Below are 14,441 nucleotides of genomic sequence, written 5' to 3'. Positions count from 1 at the left end.
GTCTAATTAACAAATTGTAAGCCACTTTGATAGCCTTGGCTGAAGAGCGGGGTATAAATAAATAAGTATTATACAGTTGGCCCGCCTTATACACGCCTCATATACGGATTTTTCATACATAGATTCAAGCATTCACGGCTTGAAAATATTCAGAAAAAGTACAAATTTCAAGTATCAAATCTTGATTTTTCCATTTTATATAAGGGACACCATTTTGCTATGCCATTGTATTAATGGGACTTGAGCATACATGGATCTTGTTATTAACGGGGGTTCCTGGAACCAAATCCCAGCGGATAACAAGGGTACTCTGTACTTTGTTGAGATGTTTGATAGTAACACAGCTCATTCAAAAAATTATTTTCTTCGACAGCATGGGAGTCCTACATGGAAAAAGCCAGCAAAGCAAAGTTATTTTTTTAAATTATTTCCTTTGTTCTTTTGTTCTGCTGTCATTTCCAGCCAGGGCTAAAAGAGGAGGAGGAAGACGCATAGGAAATAAGGGGCCAAAGTGTATTTGTATCCATCCTCAATTTTGGTGCCTGACAATTAAAAGCAGTCATGAATAAGAGGATTTTTATGGCTAATAACCCAATTTTCACTGGTGAGGGGTGGAAAGCAGCAGGTAGCCAGATGCTTAACCCTATCATCTGCATATGCAATTAATTATACCTGAAATTGTTTGCTGCTATTTTTTTATATAAAAATAAAATTGCTTGTCTGATTATTAAAAAGAAAAAAGAAAAGGCAACAGCAGCTCTAAATGTCTGTGTGTATCTGTTAGGACAGCTGGTCCACAGTAATATTCAGGGGCATTTCACTTGATTATTCTTGTGTTTGAAAATATTGAGACAAAGCTTTTTCAGTACCTCTGTCATATCTGTGATTCTATAAATCTGTACAACAACCCTATAGAGATGGTCTTACTACTGTTATGCTGAGATGGTGGGAGAAGTGATTTCTTTATGCCAGGATATGAGTTTACACCTAATATCTAATATCCATAACCACTCTTACATAGGGATTTGGAGAGTGCTAAAAGAGAGTTTATGATTACATGCAACTAGAATATAAAAAGTCACGTGCCAGTGGATATGGACAGAGAAATCAATTTTGTTTTCTATAATGTTCAGGTCTTTTGAAGTGAAACTCTATTTCCACATGGGTTTGTGGGTTTGTTTTGTTTTTAGAAATCAGCCCAAAAGTGTATTTTTATTATTGTTATTATTTCTGCATAGGACAGTTTGGAAATGTTCTTTTTCAAACGACTACACCGAGAAGTTCCCAGCCAGCATGGCCAGTAACTTCCCCAAACTCTGCTCAAACAAAGCATCAGACATCATCAGAACTTAAGAGGAAGATATCAAGGAGAAAGACAGCAAACTTTCTCCAGTTGATCCCCGATCCCCCTCCCCCAAAGTGTATAGCAAACAGTGGAATGAAACTACATTAACCCACATCTGGCCTAGTAGAGGTGCCAACCAGATACAAACCCTAGCAGCTGAAATAAAATAAAATAAAATCTCATTTTCCACACCCCTAGATAGCAATTTGGGATATAGTCTTACTGTTATTTAAAAATATCTTTAACTTTATTATCATTTATTTTGGTTCTCTTTCTCTTTGTATCATATTGAACAATAATTCTCAATATAAAATAATTGCAAAATGTGTCACCTTGAGAAAAGGATGTCATTAAACTGTTGTAACAACTAAAGCTGTGAAACCTTATGTCATTACATGCCAACCATACAGTCATGTCTGATTCAATTAGATAGCCCTGTTGCTAGATTTAAGATTTTAGCCACAATCCAGCAAGCAAGACAGGCACAGCCAAGGCGATGTATAGCCATTCCTCTTGAGTAAAAATCTTTAAAGGTGCATCTACACTGTAGAAATAATGCAGTTGGACACCACTTTAAGTATTGTAGCTCTGTCCTATGGAATCCTGGGATTTGTAGTTTTTACAAGGTCTTTAGCCTTCTCTATCAAAGAGCGCTAGTACCTTACAAAACTACAAATCTCAGGATTCTGTAGGCTGGAGTCATGGCAGTTAAAGTGCTGACAAATTACATTATTTCTACAGTGTAGATTGCATATTTTTAAAGTCCTTTGAGTATCAAAGGGAGCTTTGTAGTGATTAAGAAAAGGGGGCTGTTATTTGGGGGGGGGGGGGAAGAATTGGTAAAAACTGATGAAGATCCATAACTCCTTGGAAGAGTGTTTGCTTTCCATATGGCTGTTCTCAGTTTCAGTCTCAGGCATCTCAAGCCTAGGAAAGAATCTTTCCTGAAGCCTTGGAATACCAATGGCCTGGTTTGATAGATGCTCACCCAGTGATACATGGATATGCATGCCTAGAGGCAGAACACATGAACCTGCCTTAAATTTTCTACTGCGGTCTTTTGCACAATGTTATGGAGAGATTTTCCTTCACCACCAGCGATATTGTGCCTTAGATTTTTATTAATAGGCTTGATCTTTGCTAAAACCAAGCCGATCAACTGACAAAAATGTTTCCTTTTCCACATTGCACTAGAGCTGATCCATACTTTAAAACAGAAATCCAGTTGTTAGTCCCAACCACTGAACTGGATTTATTGGATTTACTTATATGTTGATTCACCATCCATCTATTCAGTGGGTCTATTGTAGTTCAAATTAACCTACAGAACTTTGTTTTGAATTTGCGTGAAAAAGGCATAGGTGAGACTGCCAGTCCCCCTATGCAGAATCTCCTTTTTTGGCTGCAAAAAACCCAAGAATTTGCCCTCCTGGAATGCTCCAGAGGAGGCAGTTCTGATCTAAAGTCAAAGACTCTGATCTCCTTGCTTTGGTGGACTGAGCATTTCTAGTTGCCCCCCCCCCAAAAAAAAAAAAAAAAGAACTGGAATAACTTCCAGTTATTCCCAGTTTTGAGAAGCACTTTAAATGTTAATTTTGGTACATGTGCAACCTTCAATCCTTCTGGAAGGCTCAAAATAATAATAAAAATAATGGACCTGCCATAATTTCTCAAGCCTACTCTGCTGCAAAAGTGGTAATTGTGTAGCCCAAAGGCCATATGGCCCACCCTTTGGTGGAGGTTAGTCCAGCCCTTAGGACTCCCATTAACTCTTGCAAAGGCTCTGATACCACTCAAATTTTTCAGCTAAAAAAAGTCAGTGAAAGAATCAGAACCCCCTTTCTGGGGCCGTTACATGCCTTTTCAAACAAAAAGTATTCCTAAATGGGAAGTAGAAGTGATGCATCATCATTTCTGGTCACTCAAAATAGTGGCTGTGACAGTGGGCTCCAGCAGAACTAATAATGGGCCAGCATCTGACACGCCCACTCCTGCTGCAGGGCAAAGGAGAGTTATAGATGCATTTATGTCTGTCCATGGGGACCAACACACACATATTTCATATTCAAATGGTGCGCTGCTAAAATTCTGTTTTTTAAGGGGTAACAGAACATGAGGACTTATCCTTCTTTGTGAGAGCATTTGAGAAGCAGTACACTGGCCTTTTGGAGAACTTTTGGACTGATTTATATTGGACTTTCTCATGTTCTCACTCAAAATGAAGAGGTTTAAAATACCAAGGCAGCCCGATCACCCAGGAGGGTGAATCTCTGTTTTATTCCAAATATTAAAGGACCTGCCCAAGTTCTGTTTTTATAGTTCATAGTAAAACCCAGAGCAGATTAATCCATCTCATTGACATGGATTTGCAACACAGAAGAATTCTGAGTGTTCAATACAGAGGCAGCCACCACTGCAAGTGACTGAAAGAGGACCCTCGGTAGCCACCATTTTGTGCATGCCAGCCCTAGCGACAGGTTAGAACAGAAAGCTGTTTTCCAATATGAGATATTGAGATATGAGAATGGGGCATTGTACATCTTTGATTTGAGCATCAAACCCTTATGTCAGATGGCAACAAGCTACTTAAACCACCCTAATTTTAAAAAGCAGTTGATGGGACTGAGCAGGAGGAAAGCAGTCTTTTTTGGGCAACATGGCCATGGTTTTGTGGCTCTTTGGCTTCTTTCCCAACTACAGAACTCAAGCACCAGTATTTCATCAAAGCTTAAATTCTGCTCTGCCTTCAAAATAAAGCTGCCCCCCACCCCCATGATAGATGGATGGATATCACTTAAAGTGAGTGACTCGTGTTAGACTTCTCTTTGTGTGTGTGCCAATGCATCACACAAAAATGGTGCTAGCTTTGAATCACTGCCTGCTACATACTACTAGATAACCTCCCGTTCTTGCCCACCCGCCTACACATTAATTAAAGCAAATGCTGCTATCTTAACATGATAACTACTTGTTGGAGGGGGAGAGAGATACTAAAAGAAAAGAAAAACACATTTAAACAAAAAATCCCATCCAAACAATGGATCAACAATATATTAGGATCCTTTTCAAAGGATCTAATGATTTTATTGAACAGATGTGAGGCAAGAGTAAAGCTTGTTGTTTACATCGAAAAATCACCTGCCATCTAAATGAAAAGTGCAAGACTACAAACATGAAATGATAATTTGCTGGATAAAGCTTGGATCGCTAAGTAGACTCTGCTGTGCAAACTGTCTGGATTGATTAAGGCAGGGGATGAGCAGGTGGAATTGTGAGTGGATGGAGAAGCAATTGCCATGCAAAAACTAGATTCAATTCTAGGTTTCTAAAATTATTATTTTTGTTGTTAATTCTATGTCCAAAACTTTGTTCTGAATGTAAAATCTAACTTAGGGTTATCCTGCTGAAATTGATGGGTGTGGACTCAGTTCATTTATTATATTTAGATCCTGCTTCCTATCAATGCAGGGTTGCTTCAGGAATTAAAATATTGTAAATCCAAATTGACTTTTTTGTTCAAAATCATATCAGTGTACTACATCAGTGTAACTAGGCTGGCATAGGAAGTAGTGAAGGAAGGAAAAATCCATTGGTGCAGCAAGAGTGAAGGAAGTGAAACAGTGGTGAAATAGCCCATGCAGAGATGGCAGGCCATCCTTATGCTGAATCGTGGCATTGTGCTACTGACTGTGTATCAACCAGTGTGCCAGATTATTGTCACATTATGCAATGGAGAACTGTTTCTGCAATCCCAGTGAATCAGGTGGTATGCTAGAGGCAAAAAGAAATAGTTATACATTACTTAATAAGACACAACTTCATGGCAGCAATCTTATTGGCCCTTTGCAACCAGAATAGACCCTGTGAATCAGTTGGTGAATGGTCAGTCAACCTACAGGGAAATCCAGTTGTTTCTATTGCTTTACTCTAGTCAGGACTAACAATTGGATCTAGGTCTATGTAAAATATTTACACTTATCGAATTCCGTTCATGCAGTAATGAACTGAATATAGCCATCATCATACAATGCCCCCCCCCTCCTCAAAGGACAACCACATGTGAAAAGGAACTTACATATATGTTTGGCATCAACAGGCTCCTGGTCTTAGTCTGTTTTCCATTGGAGGTTAATGAATTTCAGTGAATTCACTCCAAATTTTATGCTAAATTTTAACAGAGCTATCCATGGTGCTGAATTCTATTCCCAAAATAAGTTCAGCACCCCGGATAGTTCCTTTAAAACCTGGAGCAGAGTGATCAGACCAGCAGACCACGTGTGAGCAACCACTATTTCTGCCTCTGTTAACCATTGCTGTTTGACTCTGGAAAAAGTGAAACTACTAGCATAGTGCACCAAGAAAATTCTAATGTTATCCTCCTGGACTAATATGCAGTTTAGAATTATTCCTCCAGCTTTAATTCATCTAGAATGTTCAGAAAAAAAATCCCTCATCCTCATGTCAATAAAAGTATGTTAATAAATTCATATTTTGATAGAAAGTATGTTTAGAAATCTATATTTAAAAGAAATATGATTTTGGATTTTAGTGTAGAAATGAGAAGAAAAAGGGTATGAACATAGCAACAGAACTGATATAGGAGATTATCATACACGGTGCTTCCGTCACCCAAACATCATCAAAATGGACAGAAGTGTCACCAGTGTGATCATGCTGCTGGCACTTCTGAAGTGAAACGGAAGCATTATCGTCATGAAATCGCTATGGAATTGTCAGGGAAGCAGCCCTTTTCTTATTAATGGATTAAAAAATGTCAGGAATAAACTCTTCTAGAACATGGCCACATAGCCTGAAAAACCCACAAAAAACTAATGAAAAGGGGTTCTCCACTGACAATTCCATGGCGATAACGTTTCACTTTAGAAATGCCAGGCATGATCACACGGGTGACGCTTCTGCCCCATTTTGCTAACGTTTGGGCAACAGAAGCCCCGTGCGTGATAATCTCCATAGACACAAACTATGTTTACTGGAGGATTCCGAGAGTTTTAGCATTAGAAAGTTACTTTTACAGTCTCTAGGAAAACATTGATCTATCCACAGATAGATGAACTTGCCAGGTGGTCTTTTCTGCAGTTGTGATTTAGTGCTAACTTGTTTCAGCTTAGATGTTCCTTTTCTGTGCCTTTCAAAGAAAAGTTTTGGCTTTGGAGTACAGTAAGTGCTTGTGTCCGATGCACATCATTATCTAACATCAGCTTCCCATCTGTTTCCAAACTCAGGACTTTACCACACAAGTCTAAAAAGCAGATTTTTAACCTCTTTGGACAGTACTTACAATAGAACATAATGTCCGTCCAACTACTGCCTTGCCTTGCATTTGTTACTGTACTGCACCCTTCCATTGATGGGGAAAACCCACTAATAAGCTCTCAATCTTGCTCCTATTTCATTTCTATCTTCTATTTCATTGCTATCTTCACGTAATAAGTCCTTTCCACTGCAGTTCTACTTCTGAGGTAGTGACTGGGCAAGATTCTGTCCTGCACTCTCTGCACTACCCCTTGCAGCAATTTTGGCCATCAAGTGCCTCCCATAGCCAGCTGCTGTGTGCCCACTGTAGCCAGCTGCTAGAGGCAGTTGGCAGCCTAAATCACTTGTGCAGGTCTGCTGTGTGAAAGTGCACACATCAGTCTCATGCTTTGGGGTGGTAGTGGTGGCGAAGGAGTGATCAAGCTGCCAACCACCCCCCAAAGTTAGCCGCCATGTGCACATTCAGTGCACAAAACCACAATTCCTGGAATTCTGCAGAAGATCCAAAAAAAGCTAATTTTTGTTGTTGAAAAAAAAAATCAGCTTTGGGAACAGGGTATGTGTGGTTGGGCCAAACAAGAAAAATAAGCTGGGGTTCATGTTTTTAAGACCTGGAACTGTTTTTGGGATAGGAGAGCCAAAGACTAGAAAGGCATCTGGGAAAGGGGGGCATCCTGTTCTGAGGTCCCTACCATGTCTGCCCCATTGGCTGTAGTTCACCCACCCCTATTCTAAATGATCTACCAGAACCAGCGTATCTGAGGAATACCTTCCTCCCATAAGGGCACATTAAAAGCCTTGGTTCAGTGTCTGAAGTGTTTCATTTTATCCCACAGCAGGCAAGAATTCCATCTGGTGAAGATAAAAGAAACAAAGTTCTCCATCATTCCACCCACTTTATGGGTAGATAAGAATGGCTTCTCTGGGTTCTTCTTTGTCTTTTTTTTCTAATATGGCAATATTATTATTCTAATATTATTTCCACAGGCATTTTGTCCAATGCAATCTTATTAATGTCTCCTGTGCAACATTGGAATTCCAGGCCATTACTTTCTCATGTCGGGCTGCAATACTGTATCCACTGAGGTAGAAGGTCCCATGATCTAACTAACACATATTCCTACTTAGCCGTAAACCCTGTGTAACTCCATAGCGCTGACTACACACTTGTAGGGTGAACTATGGTCTAGTTCTATTTGGATTGGTTGTTTAATTGTTTTCTTTAACTTTTTTGACTATATATTGTTTTAGCTATTTTATTTTCACTTTCATTTTCTGTAAGCTGCTTTGGGTTCCATATTGGGACTACTGTAGGATAAGGAAGGAAATAATTATGATATATCATCCAGTAACAGAAACTATAGCATCTGTATGCTACAACTAAAAGAGTACTATTGTACTCATATCCTTCATATGGGCTTCCTATAGGCATCTGGTTGACTACTACAGAAGCAGAATGTCACTACATAGCAAGCCCTCCAGCTGTCTCAGTTTGTCAGGGACCAAGTGTCATCCCACTTTTTCAGCTGCTTTTTCAATGTGCCAGTTTTTCTCTCATTTTCCCACTTTTCCCCCTTTGTCCTCAGCTTACTTGCACTGCTGCAAATAAAGTTCAAAGTGCAAAAATAGTTTTCCCCTACTGACTCAACAAGAGGAAGAGGAGAGGAGGTGGTGGGATTTGCCCTTCTCAGTAGAATCAGGCAAAAGCAAACTGCTGCAGCCCCTCCTAGCTTGTCTTTTCCTCATTGATAACTTTTGCCATCTTGACCACACTCTGATGTTACAGGTATCTGGGTTTTCATCTTGTCAAATGTTGGAGAATATAAGATAGGCCTTTGTTCTGATTAAGCAGAGTCCTACTCATGATCCTATTTCAGTAGAAGCCACTTACATCTATGGAAAAAAAACTAATCGAGCCGTAGAAACCAATGAATCTGTATTTTGGAATGCAATAGGAGGCAGTGCACCACATTAAAAGTAAAGCTATTTAATTTCTCTCCATGAGCATGGGAGTTTGGGACTCCAGCAGTTACGTATATATAAATATATTTTCCTCCTGTAAATAAATCATTTATTACATTAGTACCAAATTCTTCCCAGCTTCTTGAGAGCTGAAACAGTGTTTTCCAGAGTTAGGCTGCCTTTCCAGCTTGAGAAATTATCCAACATATTCACAGAAAAGGAAAAAAAAATACCCACCATCAAGCAATCTCACACCTGTTTTCCTTTCACTGACAAATGTTTCATTGAGTCACTTACCACAGCGGTGCTCCGCAAAGGGCCGCAGCTTATCAGTTGCTGCATTAAACAAGCATCTGGAAGCTGTATGTTCCATCGTATACTGTGCGGAAACATCAGTTATTAATGAAAAGATCATACAGTTCTCCCTCCCTCCATCTCTCCCTCTTCCAAAGAAGAGGCATTGCATAGTAACTTGTAGCAGCAGCTACATTTGAGAGTACATTTCTGCAATCCGTTCCTGTCCTGTGTGAGAAAAAAAACACCTTCATTCTTCTTTACAGTGATACTCCTGGCATCTACATGGTGGGTGGGCATTTGATGTGGACCATACCTCAGTTTGGAGGGGTCATAGCTGATGTATAGCCCCTTCACTGGCTGACACTGCCATGCTTCTAGCTTTTTCGCATAGAGATAAGTAAACTTGTCTGGCTTTAAGTTGCTGCAAGTAAAAGAGCATAAGTCTGTTTGGGTCAGACTTCACCTGGAATATTTTGTCCAGTTCTGGGCACCACAGTTAAAAAAAATATGTTGACAAACTGGAATGAGTACAGAGGAGGGTGACCAAAATGGTGAAGGTCTGGAAACTATGCCTTATGAGGAGCAGCTTAGGTATCTTTAGTCTGGGGTAGAGGAGGTTAAGAAGTGACATGATAGTCATGTTTAAATATTTGCAGTGAAGCAAATATTTATAAATTCTCCTGTTTCCATGTCCCAAAGGTTGATGTCAAATTAGACATGAATCTTGTCATGCTTGGGCCCGAGTTACTTAAGGGAACGCTTCTCCCTACATAATCTGCCCCGCACTCTCAGAACAACAGGCAAATACCAACTGGAATATCCTAAGGTGAGACTGTCTGCAACTCACCAACGAGCTTTCACATCTATTGCTCCTACACATTGGAATAAACTCCCTGGAAATTCGTCTCAGTCCTTCCCTTGATGTTTTCAAGAAAATGTTGAAGATTCATTTGTTTCGTTTAGCATACCCTCCTGATCCATCATAGAGAATGCATCCTCCTATCCCCATCCTGTAATGTGAAATGTATTAGGACGTTTAAGTGTGATTTCGAGATTTTAACTTCTTTTATATGATGTTTTAACCTAATGTACTTTTGATTGTATTTTATATTGTAAATCCTATGTTATATAGTTGTTTTGAATTTGTAAACCGCTTTGATCCCAGGAAAAGTGGTATAGAAATAAAGATTTATTATTATTATTATTATTATTATTATTATTATTATTATGCTGTTAACACTAGAATGCATATTTTTAAAGCCAATAGGGATGTTGGGAAGCAAGATCAAGGGAAAATCCTCTGTGCTCCCTATCCATGATCTGTTCAAACTGAACCTGGTAGATCCATGGCAAAATCTTAATTCCACTGATTGAGACTATACCTTCTTCTCCCCTGTACATAACACTTACTCCAGAATAGATCAATTTTTTTATAAGTAGAGGTTTAATTCCACAGATACTAGGGGCATCTATTGAGCCTATCCTAAATTCTGGCCATGCACCAATCATCCTTGACTGGAGTATAGGCAAAAATAGCCATTCTTCTAAAATCTGGCAGTTTAATTCTTATTTGCTCAATGATGAGTGATTTAAACAATTGACTATTGAAGCCATCCAACATTTTTATGAAGACAACTTTACCCTGGGAATTTCAGAGGCCCTTCTTTGGGACACGTTGAAAGCGGTCCTACAAGGCCTATTTATTAAAGAAGGGCCCGTCAAAAACACTTACGAGAAGCAAAGTGAGGGTCACTCCTGAATGAGGTAATAGAATTAATACACCTGCATAAGAGTTCACAAGACAAGTCTGACCTGGCAATTTTGCTCTAGAAAAAGGCTCTCTTGGAAGAGACTGATTCCTATCAAATTCAGAAAGCCATATTTCACACAAAAGCCAGGCTCTATGAATTTGGTAATAAGAATTCTAAATTAATGGCAAGAATAGTAAAAAAAAAAAAAAAAAAAAAAGGCAGAGAGGAGGTTAACTCCATGCATTCGGTCTTCAGAGGGTCAAATTTATAGTAAGTAAGTATTATATACGAGGGAGAAGAAGGTGTAGTCTTGATCAGTGGAATGAAGAATTCGCCATGGATCTACCAGGTTTAGTTTGAACAGATCATGGGTAGGGAGAACAGAGGATTTGCTCTTCTTGTTTTTAGAGTTGTAGGACCTATCCAACACAGGATCAAGAACTGAGTTAGAGTCCCCTCCTATAAGGATCTCTCCCTTAGCTGTTTCCCTCAGTATCCATAAGAATTCCTTCATAAAATCTGCCTGGTGCAAGTTGGAAGCATAAAAGCTGCTAAGAGTAACCTCTCTACCCCATAACTTCCCTTGAACTATAATAAATCTTTGGGATCCCTGTTCACCTCCTATAGAGAGAGAACAAAGGATATAATGAGGGTGCCAGGTAGGTCTTCTTTGGAAGAGTTTTCAACAGGCCGGGTGGGAAGTACTACAGGTACTACAGGGAAAACTTTGCTTGGAAGATGGCCATCAGTACTGTTGGCTTCTAGAAATGGCATTTTCCCCCAGCCAATACTTTGTTTAGCAAAGGTATTTAGGAAGTCCAGGAAGGACCCAGGGGCTTGGGGGTCATATATAGTCATGTGTACATGATTTCTACTCTTAACATTTTAGCTGTCAGCCTTACCTTTGTCCCTTCCCCCTCTCCATATGAGATCTCAGGCTATCTCCAACCTCTGTTGATCATCCCTATTCCCATGGCAAATATGTTGTTGTTGTTGTTGTTATATCTTCCCTTTTTCCCAGATTGGGATTCAATACAACTAGCAACAATTTAAAAATTCAAAGACAGTTGTGTTGGGAGTTTATTGTACTGGCTTTGCTCCTGCTATAGACATGGGATGTAACTTTAAGAAAGTGGATCTTTTTGCATTTCCCTGTCCAGGGAGTACTCAGCCTGTTTGCAACCTGGGCTTCTCTGGGCTCCTCCCACATCTTTTCAAGATCGAGGCAGGTAACATCATGATTATATAGTACATAAAGCTCAAACATTAAAACCCATAGATTTTTCATAGACTTTAGCCTACTTCCTCAGATACTTGCATATGAGGAAGTAGGCTCAAGTCTAAGAAGCTCATGCTATCAACTTCTTTCTTTCAGTAAGTCCTAGAGATGCTACAAGATTCCTTTGCATAACAATTAAAACCATTGTTAAAAGTCACAAAATACAAAAGTTTAAAAAAATGAAGAATCAGGAAAAAAACAGGTTAAAATGTATATTAAAACACATACACACACCTTGGCACAGTGGTTAACAATATCCAACTAATGGGCCTTTTATCAAATTCATCAAATTCCTGTTGGAATAGAAAATACTTGAAAAGAAAGCAGGGAAGGTGCCAGACCAACTTCTTTGGGAAAAGGAGTTCCAGAGCCTGGGGAAGTCACTGAGAAGGCCCTCTTCTGTGTTCCTACCAGATCAAGGAGACAAGATGTCCTAACCACATTGGAAGGCAAGACACCACAAAACATAGGATATCCCAAAAATGGAGGACATGACCAAACAGATGCTCAAAATAAGCACAGAAGTACAAATTCATGCTCCTTATTCATGCTTCAAATGGAGGACATTTCGGAATTCCTTTTGGACAGAATGTTCAAATGTAGGACATGTTCTAAAAAAGGAGGACATCTGGTCACCCTGCACCAGATGTACCTGTGAGGAAGGGAGGACAGAGAGAAAGGCCTCCTTGACTCATAAGGGAGAATACGGTCCTTCAGATAACCTGGACCTAGGCTGTGTAGTGCTTTAATTAAAGATCATAACCAGAACTTAGTAAGAAAGCAAAATACCACCATGAATTGGGTAGAGTTTGGAGATGGCTCTTTCTCTTGCCGTTATCAAGTTCTCCTGATTACAACTGCATTTTTAGTTTTATTTTTGTTTTACTTAATCATCCAAGCAAGGGAAGACACCTACGTCCAGCCAGTCTATTTCTGTGTATGTGTCCATGCATAACTTTGTCATTATATCCCTTCCCGAGAACCTATGCTAACAATAAAAATCTTCAAATATAGGCACTATTTGTAATGATGTATGCAGGGGATGTCGACTGTGGAGAACATATGGCAGGGTCTGCCACTAGCCCTGATTAGAACTTCTTAGCAGTCCTAAAAACTCTAAATCTAGGATCAACAAGTTACTAGGGGATATATTTGGAAGGTACATTGGTGGGGTGGGGAGAGAAAAGGAACTGTGTGTCTATATAATTCCCTATAAACAGAAGGTTTTTTTAAAACCATGTTGTCATAGAGGAAGATGGTGGTGGTGGGGAAATCTGTTTTCCCCCCAGCATTTTTCGCCTCTGTAACTTAGCAACAATTCTGAGTAAACAAACCATTCTGAAAGCCCCCCGCCTGCAAAAAAATAAATACTTCATTGAGAGCAAAGCCAGTCATCATGTGCATTCAGTTCGCATTTCCTCCTCCTGTAATATTTTGATAAACAATGAAATTACCTGAGCACTTATTTACTTTAAAAACGAAACAGAGTGCAGGTATTAAAGCACTTTCCTCATCCTACATTCCAGCTTGGATGGAAAATCGCATTGTTTTGACTGAGTTATTTTGGTCTCCATGCAAACCATCCTCACCTTTTCTGCTGTTCTTACCTCCATTACTCAGCTGAGTTTTCCCATCTGAAGCCAGAAGAGTTTTGAGGGGAGATGATAGATAGATAGATAGATAGATAGATAGATAGATAGAAGATAGATAGATAGATAGATATGAAAATAGTACTTTGGGAAAAAATAAAAGTAGAGGGAAGGTTGTTTTCCTATTGGCTCCTTTGCCAAACAGGGACAGTTTAGCACAATGCATTTCCTAGTATACCCAGAAGTCACTTGAAATCAAGTGCAGACTTGTACTACCTTGTGGTCTTGGCAGAAGCACTTTGTGTGTGTGATTCTGTGTGTGCTGTTTTAGTTTATATTAGCCCTGGAGGCAGAGTTAACACTTGAAATGGGACAAGAGTATTTGTAGTCATCAGAGAACTTTCCAGTCAGCTTCAATAACATCACTATGATTTTTTTTTTCTGTATATAATTTTTTCCCCTTTTTGGCAGCAAAGCCTTCAGTGGAGCCATCTGTCTCTCTATTAGTGTTTTGAGTTCTGTTTTGAAGCTTCTTTGCTTGGCAAAGTCACTTTCATCCTTGGAACCCTCTTTAAAAAAAAAAGTTTGGTGGCTCTCTGCCGAAGAAGATGATGCAAAAATTCCACTCGGCTGTTCATTTTTGTTCTAAAAGGAGGGTGAAGTTTCTTTGTAATTTTATGTGTGTGTGTGTGTGTGTGTGTGTGTGTGTGTGTGTGTGTGTAAAAAGAGAAAGGGAAGAAACATCAAGTCAGGGCAGAAATGGAATTGTCCCAAAGTTGTTTAAAAGTTCAGTCCTATAAATACTATGTGCCAGCAGTTTGCAGTTTGGACTAGGGGCGCATCTTCACTGTGGTAATAATGCAGTTCAGCACCACTTTTAAGTGCTGTAGCTCCACTCTAATAAATCCTGGGCTTTGCATAATTTCATGTGGCTGAAGTGAAAA

The 14,441-nt window shown here is 39.4% G+C and overlaps 1 protein-coding gene across 7 annotated transcripts in view; it reads left to right on the top strand.

Annotated features, from left to right (window-relative positions):
- Window positions 1-14,441, top strand: part of SOX5 (SRY-box transcription factor 5) — a 454,554-nt gene that overhangs the window by 282,563 nt on the left and 157,550 nt on the right. The gene's annotated exons all lie outside the window — the stretch shown is intronic.

This window comes from Sceloporus occidentalis, unplaced genomic scaffold, assembly GCF_023333645.1.
Source record: "Sceloporus occidentalis isolate IW3139 unplaced genomic scaffold, rSceOcc1.0.p SCAF_5, whole genome shotgun sequence".
Taxonomy (NCBI): Eukaryota; Metazoa; Chordata; class Lepidosauria; order Squamata; family Phrynosomatidae; genus Sceloporus; species Sceloporus occidentalis.
The sequence above is the reverse complement of the archived record's forward strand: the minus strand, read 5'-3'. Positions and strand labels throughout refer to the sequence as shown.